This window comes from Pangasianodon hypophthalmus, chromosome 9 (genome assembly GCF_027358585.1).
Source record: "Pangasianodon hypophthalmus isolate fPanHyp1 chromosome 9, fPanHyp1.pri, whole genome shotgun sequence".
Taxonomy (NCBI): Eukaryota; Metazoa; Chordata; class Actinopteri; order Siluriformes; family Pangasiidae; genus Pangasianodon; species Pangasianodon hypophthalmus.
This window is the reverse complement of record NC_069718.1, coordinates 14,912,259-14,923,091: the sequence shown is the minus strand read 5'-3', so window position 1 is coordinate 14,923,091 and position 10,833 is coordinate 14,912,259. Positions and strand designations below refer to the sequence as shown.

The 10,833-nt window shown below is 37.1% G+C and overlaps 1 protein-coding gene across 5 annotated transcripts in view; it reads right to left on the bottom strand.

The window, feature by feature from the left end:
* Positions 1–3,762: 3,762 nt before the first annotated feature.
* Positions 3,763–10,833, bottom strand: part of iftap (intraflagellar transport associated protein) — a 26,521-nt gene continuing 19,450 nt past the window's right edge. For 4 of the 5 annotated variants that reach the window (XM_026919502.3, XM_026919503.3, XM_026919504.3 and 1 more), the window contains one exon: positions 3,763–4,359. The gene's annotated coding sequence lies outside the window, so the exon portion shown is untranslated. Of the gene's footprint in view, positions 4,360–9,334; positions 10,186–10,833 lie in introns of those variants that run through there. The other variant, XM_053237124.1, reaches the window with a different exon arrangement.

The following is a 10,833-nucleotide window of genomic DNA, read 5'->3' as shown; positions in this document are numbered from 1 at the left end:
CACCTACTTTAGTGACAAGATTAAAAAAACTTTCAGTTCAAGGTTCAAGGTTCAGGGTTCTTTATTTGTCACGTATATATAATATACATGTGATGTAGTGAAATGTTTTTCCTTAGTTCCACATCCCACAGTGCAACAATGAACAGAACAACAACAAACTAGATATACACATACTTAATAAAATGTATGCGTATTCAATCTATACACATGTATATACAACAAATACACATATATATATGTGTGTGTATTTCAATTTTTTATCCTTCCACTTTTCTTGTGCTGCTATTTCAATCTTTCATCCTACCCCTATTCTTGTGCTGCACATTCCTTCTTGCCCTCCTATCACCTTAACACAATTTTCTCCTCTTTCTACAGAACAGATTCTGCAGATTCTCTTGTCCCCATCAGCTAGCTGAATCCCATATCTTCCCCACTGCTCCAGACCATGGCACAAGACCTGCTTCCTTTCATCACTTGCATTGCATATGACTCCAAAACATCTGGTCATGTACCAACTGCCTTCAATACAGCAAGGCTTATACCCATCTTGAAAAAGTCCACATTAGATACCTCAAGCATCAGCAGCTATTGACCAATATCACTTTTCTCCTCCTTTCTAAAATTCTTGAATGTGTACTATCAGTTGTCTCTCTTTTTTTTGTAACCCAGAATGACCGTCAAGATCCTAAGCAGTCTGGACTTAATGCAACATACTCCACAGACACTGCCATTGTGGCTATTAATGAAAAGCTTCACACTGAGACATCAGCCAAGCTGTCATCAGTCTTTATCCTCCTTGACTTTTCAGAACCCCCTAGACATTGTCAATCACAGTACTCTCCTGTCTATCTGCACAAGTCTTGGAATTGGTGGCACGGCATGGTGGTGGTTTGCCTCTTATCTCCTTATCTACTCCATTGCTGCCTTCCCTCCACTGGCTTCCTGTAGATGCCTGCATCAGATTTACACCGACACTTGCCTATGAAGTCAAAACAGACCAGCCCCCACCTAACTGAAGTCATGTATCACACTCTGCTCTGCACCATGTTCCCTTAGAGCCTCTAGCATGGCTCGATTGGACCCACCATTCCTTATGGAAGGAATACCTGCATCAAGACACGGCTCGACTGGACCCACCATTCCTTATGGAAGGAAGACCTGTATCAAGACACGGCTCGACTGGACCCACCATTCCTTATGGAAGGAAGACCTGTATCAAGACACGGCACAACCGGACCCACCATTCCTTATGGAAGGAAGACCTGTATCAAGACACGGCTCAACCGTACCCACCATTCCTTATGGAAGGAATACCTGCATCAAGACACGGCTCGACCGTACCCACCATTCCTTATGGAAGGAAGACCTGTATCAAGACACGGCACAACCGGACCCACCATTCCTTATGGAAGGAAGACCTGCATCAAGACATGGCTCGACCGGACCCACCATTCCTTATGGAAGGAAGACCTTCATCAAGACACGGCACGACCGGACCCACCATTCCTTATGGAAGGAAGACCTTCATCAAGACTTCTCTGTCCTGGCACCCACTGGCTGTCTTCAGATAAAGACTGAAGACCTACTTCTTCACAAAGCACTTGAATTAGCAAATATTTCATTAAAAAAATTATTGACTAGTGTGTTTTCTACTAACATCTTTACTGACTTCTAACTTCCCTATAAATAGGGTTTTAGCTTGATGGTATTCTTACATTCTGACCTATTTAACTAGCATGAGGATATGTTTTTGATGGCATCATCCGAGACTAAAAAAGCACTTCAGTAAGTCACTCTGGACAAGGGGGGTCTGCTAAATGCTGTAAATATCTTAACATCTGCCAGAGATGTAGGGGTTTGATGATACCAGTATGACAGTATAGCATACCGAGGACATCTGAAATAGTTATGCTGGTAAGAATATACTATTCTGCTGCAGAAAATGGAATCCTAAAACATTATTATTCCCAGGAACACCACATGAAATACGTTACAAGATTCTTTAACCCCTTAAACCCCCAAATGCCTGGAATTTCTCAGTTGGTTACAGACTTATATTCCTCACTCTCATAGCTACATACGTTTCCTATTATGTTCTCTGTATCTCCCGAATAATTCTTAGTAATTACTGGTTAATATGCTTTAATATTAATAATAAAATGAGATTTTAAGGTTTTACAGGTGATGTAACAGAAATTGATATAGCAGATTGTATAGCTATTATACAAATATTTTTTTCTCCAATTTCAACCCTAGAAGAGAGCACAATGTAAAAAGAGAGCTGATCGGAATCTGTTTTAGCTACATACACTCACATTAATTTGTATATAATAAGTAAAATGATCCTAAATCAGCACACTAACTCTGAGAGGTTTTATACAAATAACCTCTGTTTTCAGCTCTTTTACATCCAATAACTTTTACAAAGAGTGCACTCTGTGTTAAAGAGGGAATTCAGAGGAATAAAAATGGGTAGAATGTTAATAATTTGTGCATCTCACTGCTGGGCTAGGCATGGATGTCAGCTAACCTTTTATCATTGCCTTTAATCTGCAGAGGTGGCAAAAGGAGCTACAGCATCTAAAATTACAACTCTTTCTCTCATGCAATGACATTTGGCTCGCCCTCACTTGCAGATGAGTGCAAGTGATGTCAGGAGGGTTTAAATTAGACGATGGATGTGAATACGAAGTCATCATTATCAATGGCCAAAGGACTGTCCAAAATGTCTGGGTAAAACTGGCTTTTGCATAGTGGCTACATGGAAAAAGAAATATGACTAATATTAAACAAAAGGTATTTTATTTACTATAAAATGTTTATTTTCAATAAATGCATGTAATAAAGTTGAGAGGGTTTTTATGTTGGTAGTAAAAGAAATCCTCATATAAATATAAAATATATCTTTTGAATATCCCATTGGTATATTTCTTTAGACAGTTGTGATGGCATGTGTCAGTCGAATGGTAAAGTGTCAACTACTATTTTCCTTTAGTTGGTACAGACCTCCATCGCTAGCTTCATTACTGCTTTCACTAATGAGCTTTTTTTGAGAAATATAATTCAATATAATTAATGAACTGAATTAATGAAATTGTCTAATACAATATAAAATTCTATCGTTTTTTCCTTACCTGTAGCAAAATGTTCTTGGTAGTGCACTCTGTCTTTTCAAATCTCCTGTTTTCTCATTGAAATGCACAGCCTGAAGGTACTAGGATGGAGTGCTAGGAGCCTTGGAACAGACTGGGGTTAAGTGTCTTGCTCAAGGGCCTGCAGTCCTGAAAACCTCTATGTCAAAAGGAAACTAACCCACAATTCCCAGCAAGGATGAAAATGGCAATTCTCCAGTTGCTAGAGAGCATCTCTAATCACTGAGCTGGCTATACATCACTTCTGTCAAGGCAGCGTTTTCCCCTAATCACTCTCACTACCATAACCACAGTTTTCAAATTAAGGGATATTAAGCATAGTGACACTCAATAGGTCAAAATCTATAACATTTTTTCACAAGACTGGCATAAAAAAGCACTAAAATGTCATTACGTAAGTATTCATTTCCTTTGCTCTATTTCAGACTTTAAAATGTTCATATGAGATACACGCAGAGAGTGGGTAACCTACTTTGTAAAACAGATTTGTTCACTGTTATCTGTTTTGATAAGCAGTGCAGAACATCTTCAGCCCCTGATCGTGACTCTCATTATTGATCAAAGCTTTGTCAAATGTCGCTTGTGCCTCAAGGATTACAGAAAACAAATATAATTTCCACAGAACCTTTTCATGTTTTATTTAAACTGTACTTAGTGACATGGCAACTTTAGTGGCCTAGTTATTTCATTTTGTACACAGGCATGAAAACTGCACAGTTCAAAATACAGAGGTTTCAAATCTCAATGGAGTGATGTTTCCATGTTCTCCCACAATAAAAGAGACACTTGTCAAATGTCTTGAGGAAAGCACTGAAGAGTGTTTGACAAGGTTGTACTGCTTTAAACAATGCTGTTTCCTACCCGCCTGTCAAATTGACTGCTTACTTTATGACTCCCCAAAAAACCAGGGAAAGATAAATGTTGCATTCTTGAAAATATATCCTTCTTGTCAGGTGTTGAGATAAAATATGCCTCACTTTTGAAGACATTGACTTCCCATCACAATTAGCACTCCAAGGTTCTTTCACTCTGTCTCAAGACTAGATAGCAAGGGCACACTCTAATTTTCTCTTTGTCTTAAAGCTAAGGTTGAGTGACAGATTGTGTCCCTGTACGCCAGCCACAGAGGTTTCTCATGCAAACAGCAGAGCCAGAACAGCTGCCAGTGGTTCTCGCTGTAGGAGTCATGGAGTCTGCATCCATGGGGCTGAAAACAAAGGAGTAAAGTTGGAACACAGAAAGAAACCTAATGTATTAGAGCACATCATTACACAAGAGACAATACAAAGAGATATGAATTTAAAATGTTCAAGGATTACTAAATGTGTCACATATTTTACAAAAACAAGGCTTAAAATATTCTGGTTTTCCATGTATTTCAAAGTAACAAAAATTGGGTATATTGGGAATACACTACTGAGGTTGTGTGATTAAGTTACAATATAACACAGCAATGCTGAATTCTCAAATCTGATTGCTCAGAAGGTGTTGAGTGATTTTTTATAACAGCAGCTCTGACATTAGGGCCCACTATAATTCAAATCACGGGTTTTTATTAATGTTCTCGTTCTGATACGTTATTGTTTCTATAGTAACATCTCATTTACAGGGACTTGTATGGTGCACACCACACATAATCAAAGCCTCATAATAATTGGATTAAGAAATGTTATGTTTAACAAAGAAAAATGTGTAATCGTTCATATGGTGAAGTTTAGGAAGGAGGCAGAACTGCATTTAACATTTACGGACGGAATCTTGGGTTTCAGCACTTTGTAAAAGTCAGTACGTTTTCACAGGAGATTCATCAAGACAGTACTTTGTACTTTGTCTTATTAACTTCGGGAGAGAGAAAAAAGCTGAAAGGATGGCATGGTAATGACTGCTTATATCTGCTATAACATACGTAACTGACGACATGAACTAACTTCTCTCACAGACTTTGCATAACATTAAATGTATCTATAAATGGTAAAAAAGTATGTGTTCATTAATAAATTAAAAATTATAATCATTGCAAATCACTGTGTTACAAGAGGAATACAACACTTCAGCAGCTGTTGTTATCGGAAAACAATTAACTTCAAAGTGGTAATCGCATCACATCACAAAATCCCAGCATTGTTTATTCTCTTAACAGCATGCCCTCAAATGTTCCTTACTTACTAATTGCAATTTTATTACGCACACGACATCGTAGCCAGTGAAATCATCTTGAATATTGGTGAATGTATCTAATATTTCTCATTATGAGATTATTAAATATATAACTCTAAATTTAAGCCTACTTCTAGACATATTCATTCCTTATTTGCAATTTTATTCTATTGGGAGATAATTTAGCTTATTTTATGCAAAAAGCAAAAGTATCTTCAAACAGAATAAAACTAGGCATACATAGTACTACATATAAGACATATTTACCCACAGTCTTATTTAAATATAAGAAAAAAATAAGACTATTAGTAACTATGTCAGGAAACAGGCATAATAATCAGTTGAAAATAACACAATTGAAAACCAGTTAAAAGCATAATAGAGGGAAAAGTGGAACAATTAATTCACAAAAATAGTGACTGACAATAAAAATAGTATGATAAACTAAGTAGGTGTAGTACATTTTTTGGCTGAAAAATGAACAACTTCTGTGGTATCTGAGAAGGAGTGAAGCTTCATAAAGTGTATTGCCTTCTGCGAATGGACTAGCAAGATGAAAGCCTTTATTCCAATTTGTGTAAAAGCTGTGTGAAGATGGCTGCTCTTCTCTCCCTGAGTAACATTTCAAAAGTCGTGCCATGGGCAGTAAAGTGGTAGAACGCCATTTCTCCTGCCTTTTCTTTCCATGCAAGAATGCACATTTGTATGCATTGATGTTAATGAAAACAAATGAATGCAAACACGTTTCTTCAGACATCAGAAGATCGCAGAGGGCTATTAGTGTGTTGTGTGTAGGTAGAGCATCCAACCTCTACATCTCTTTCTCTGCAGTGAAGGTTACGGAGGAGGAAGATTAAAGTAGTGTCAGCCAGCAGCTTTAAATGGCCAACACTAAGAGCAGAACTACTCCTTCTCCAATAATACTAGGCAAGAAAAGGTGAACAGAAAAAATGGGGGAAAAACAGAAAGAGTGATGGAGAGAGAGTGAATCCAGACAGACAGACAGAGCAACACTAGTGTGGATAGAGGAATACTGAAGGAAGACCTGAGTGAAATTTGGAAGAGATGGCCTAAATAATGATGGGTGCATAATAGAATGATGGACAAGAGAGAAATGGAGGAAGGGAGGGGAAGAGGAGTGTGGGAGAAATCGCAATTGTGCAGTGTTTGACACCTCCACAAAAAACACCTCACTGGCCTGTCAATCAGAAAAGCTTGCTGATTGATTTTCATCTGCTCTCAATAAGGGTCTGCAGCATCCTCGCACCTTTCTCACCACATCTCGCTGCCAGTCTGCATACCCCCCCCCCCCCACCCCCCACCCCAAACGCACACACACACACACAGACACACAAGGGCGCATACACACGTATACACATGCACACACAAGCACACACACCTGAACTCAAATATCACTGTGTCCTCAGCCACTCATCAATCAATAGAATGAATTGCAAAACAGGACAATCTCTGCACTAGGACTTGAAATGCACTTTAGTGGGCTAATTAAAGTCTAAACTCATTTTAAATGTTGGCTACATCAAAGCTTTGTGCTTTCCAGTTCCTTAATAAGATGACAAGCTGCAGTTTTTGTCCTAATAATTTCAATCGAGAGGCTAGTGAGGGAATATTTATTGTTTGCTATGTTATTAGTTGCTATAACATAAGTAACAGGAACTAGCCTGTCTAGCAGATATTCCACAACATTAAATATAACTATAAATTAATACAATTTATGACATGTTCTTTAATTTAAATCAAAATTGTAATAATTCTTAAAAAATTGGTTTGGAATATGAAGAATAAAACACTTCACACTATGGGACATACTGTTAATAAATATTAAGGGAAAAGATGCTAACAAGCGAGGTATTAATCGATTACATCAAGCACCTGAATGTCAAACAGAGAGTTCATACTGAAATAGAAGAAGAATTTGGACAGAAAAATATTACAAAGGAAAGCGCAGAGAAAAGGAACATGTAACACACTAACCTTTTCAATCCTTGCACAAAGGTTAATAAGCAGCAAGCAGAATCAAAAACAGCTCTCACTGACCTCATTTAAAGACAGAAAGTGCAGCAAATCCACCACAGTACAGGTCAACTTACAGGACATTCTCCTTCATTCTAGTGTAAAATTCACTCAAACATGCTTCAATGCACACTCACATGCATTCTAACACTCTATTGATGGCACTCATTCAGTACATATTGCAAGATATTTTCCCAATCATTTATATGTGCATTGCACTGAGCAGAGGAGTAAACATAGCAAAACTTCTCCTTTCCATTGTGCTGGACTGCTGCCACATCCATTCGATTTAATTTTTGAGGGGGCAAAAATGTCAAATTGTGTGCATCCAACTTGACTGTGGAGTTTAATAGCAGTGCAGGAGGCACTACACAGAGACAGTGAACTGGACAAAGCACTCGAAAAGTACAGGGGTTTAATAAAAGGTTAATGGGAATATAGACACTCGGTATTATGGTCTCTCTGCAGCTGAGAGCTGTGTTTTCGCTTTATTACAACACACAAAAACATTGACTCATCATCTAAATGAGACATGTTTAAATTTGAGAAAGGTCTGCAGTCGATACCCATACCAGATTTCTACACTGCTTTGTGCTTTATACAAACCATAACCGGGGAGTAATTGGGGGATAGAAACAAAGTGTGCCTAATGGATTGTGCATATTTTGTATGTACTGTATATATACTGTATTTGTACCTAATTTTTTTCTACCTCTTTCTTCTTCTCCTTCCCCCTCATCTCCTTATGTATATATTTTGTATTGCACAGCTGTAGAGTACCTGAGCCTCTCAACACGTATTTCAATGTACAACTGTCCCTGACATTTTGCGCACACGACAAACATAAAACTTGAAACTTAAAGGAAGAGAAGGGGACGTATGAAAGCATGCAGCGTAACATGTATAAGTGGTGACTTTCTCTGCACAACACATTTCCTCCATTTCATCACTGCTTCCCTTCAAATAATTCACCTTGGCTTCATTTAAACCCCTCACCCCCCCTTTCCCGCAGATGTTATTATGTCCCCCAATCATTCGCCTGCCGTGGCGAGAATGGAGATCAATCACGGCACCGTCCTCACTGCAGGACACTCAATCAGCAAGTCTGAGAATGTGACATTTACCAAAAGATATTGCCTACATATATAAAATATATGATTCAGATTAAAGGTGTGACTATGGCACTGGTCTTGCTTTACCTCTGAGACTACAGAGGAGACATCTAAAAGGCAACTGGTCAGATAGAAGCTCATATTTGCTTTGCAGGAGACAAGATTGCAGAAGGGGAAATGAAAAAGCCAGCAGTCTAATTTCCTGCATGCTACAGTGAGCAGGTGGTCGTGGTACTTGGATGGCTGCTTGGATGCTGTTCCACAAAGATGCATATCATTCAGAACAGGCACTAAACTCTGTAAAGCATGAGTCAAAATTGCACTCAAACATCAAACATAATGTGGCAGACAATGTTTTTGGTTTTTTTGCTGCTTTTTCCTCAAAATCAGTAAATAAGATCTATGGAATATGTTCATATCAAGTATAAGAGCGTGACTGCAGCTAATATTTGCTATGAGATTGTTAAACTAAAAGCAACATACAACGTTGAAATTCGGATATCTGAATAAAAAACTAACAGCGTGCATTTTTGTTGTTCTGTGATATACATTTCAACTGAGCCGTATACGGATTTCTAATTTTTCTTTTTTTTTTTTTTTTAATATAAACTATGTCATAAATTGTCATAACAGTTGATGTCCGGTAAATATAACACTGCTATGTTTAAATTAACATAAATGATAATGATATTTGCCGTATTATGATGTCATGGCAGCTTATGTCATATGTAAATTTTTGCTAGTTAGCAGATGGCTTAAGACAGACGTTAATACACATATTTTCTGATAACCACCCTAACACTGATAATTTCATGTCTTATGTCATATCATGAAAATCACTTTAAGAAAATTCTTGAACAGTTTGTGTATGATACAATATCTATCTATACTATTATAATATAGTCAAATGTTACCATCAATACTGTACATAATGACAATGATACTTAATGACATGTTACTATTTCATTGTGTAGTTTTTGTACTGTACAGGTGCTTTTTCTTTTCTAAATCTCTTACCTTAATATTCATAATATTACTATTAATATTAAACTTAACATTATTCTTAACATTCTATGAGATACCTCATTTGTAATGTTTGATTATTAACCCTTTAACACTACAACAGACACATAACTCGCTAATTCCATTTCTGTATAAAGCAATCCTTTAACCTTGTAACTATCTTGACACTCTATGACAGAGACACGACACAATAACGACATTTTTCTACAGCTAAAGTAAAGAAAGCCCCTTTTAACTATCCTGACATTCTATGACAGACAGGTGACACAATAATGACATCTTCTCTACAGTTCATAGGAGTGGCTGATGAGACACAATCAGTGCTAATCCATTTGGGGAACGATTATGGATATAGAGAGGTGCTATTTTAGACTTTTTATAAAATAGGCTATTATAATCAAAATTCATATTGACATTTTACTTACTTTTCATACAAAGAAGAAATGTTAGAGCAACCTACCTTTCCCTCATTTATAATTATGAATTATAAATGTGATTGGCATTGGCTTCCAATAAATTAACAAAGGCAGCAGGCAGCTTAAATAAATTCCTTCCTAAGTGATTGCATATGAGAAAGATAATAAATGTGTGAGGGAACAAGGACGAGAGCAGGACAGATAAAAATAGGAAACCAGCGCTCCGTCTAGGGTGTAATATCCCATCTCGCTCCCAGTGTTCCCGGGATAGGCTCTGGATTCGCCATGACCCTGACAAGGAAGAAGCGCTTACTGGAGATGGAAGAATGAATGAATAAATAAACATTAACAAATCATGGTCAAAGTAATATTTTTAAGCAATAGCTTTTAAGCCTTAATGTCAAATACCTTACTGGCTAAATAAAAGAAAATAATTTATGATGACAAGGGATTTCATTTGGGTTAAGCACAGTAATTTTCGTAAGTTGACATGAATACTGACATTATATCGTCAATATTATGATAGTTGTCACACAGTATGTGTAATAGCATCTGTCATAAGCCTTATGCTAACTAGAGCAGAAATTAGCATATGACGTCCAACAGTATGACAATTCCTATAAAAATGGTAATATTTCTGTTACTGTTATGATAGTATATGACATCAGACATGACAAGTGTATGTATGGTGAGAGAGAGTTTAATTAAAACATGACCAAAATGTAATATAACAATGTCTGTGATACCTGCACGCTTTGGTATTCTCTTTATTTAGTATGTGATGTAAGCTTTGAAGCTTCTTATTTGGTTCAATTGTACTTTCCTAAAAAAAATTCCTAAAACTTCAAATATGGTATTTCTTCTTATTATTTCAGAGAAACTTTGAGCATAGCTCGGTTTCTTTCATTTCATGAGTCAACTAACATCAAGCATGTCCTG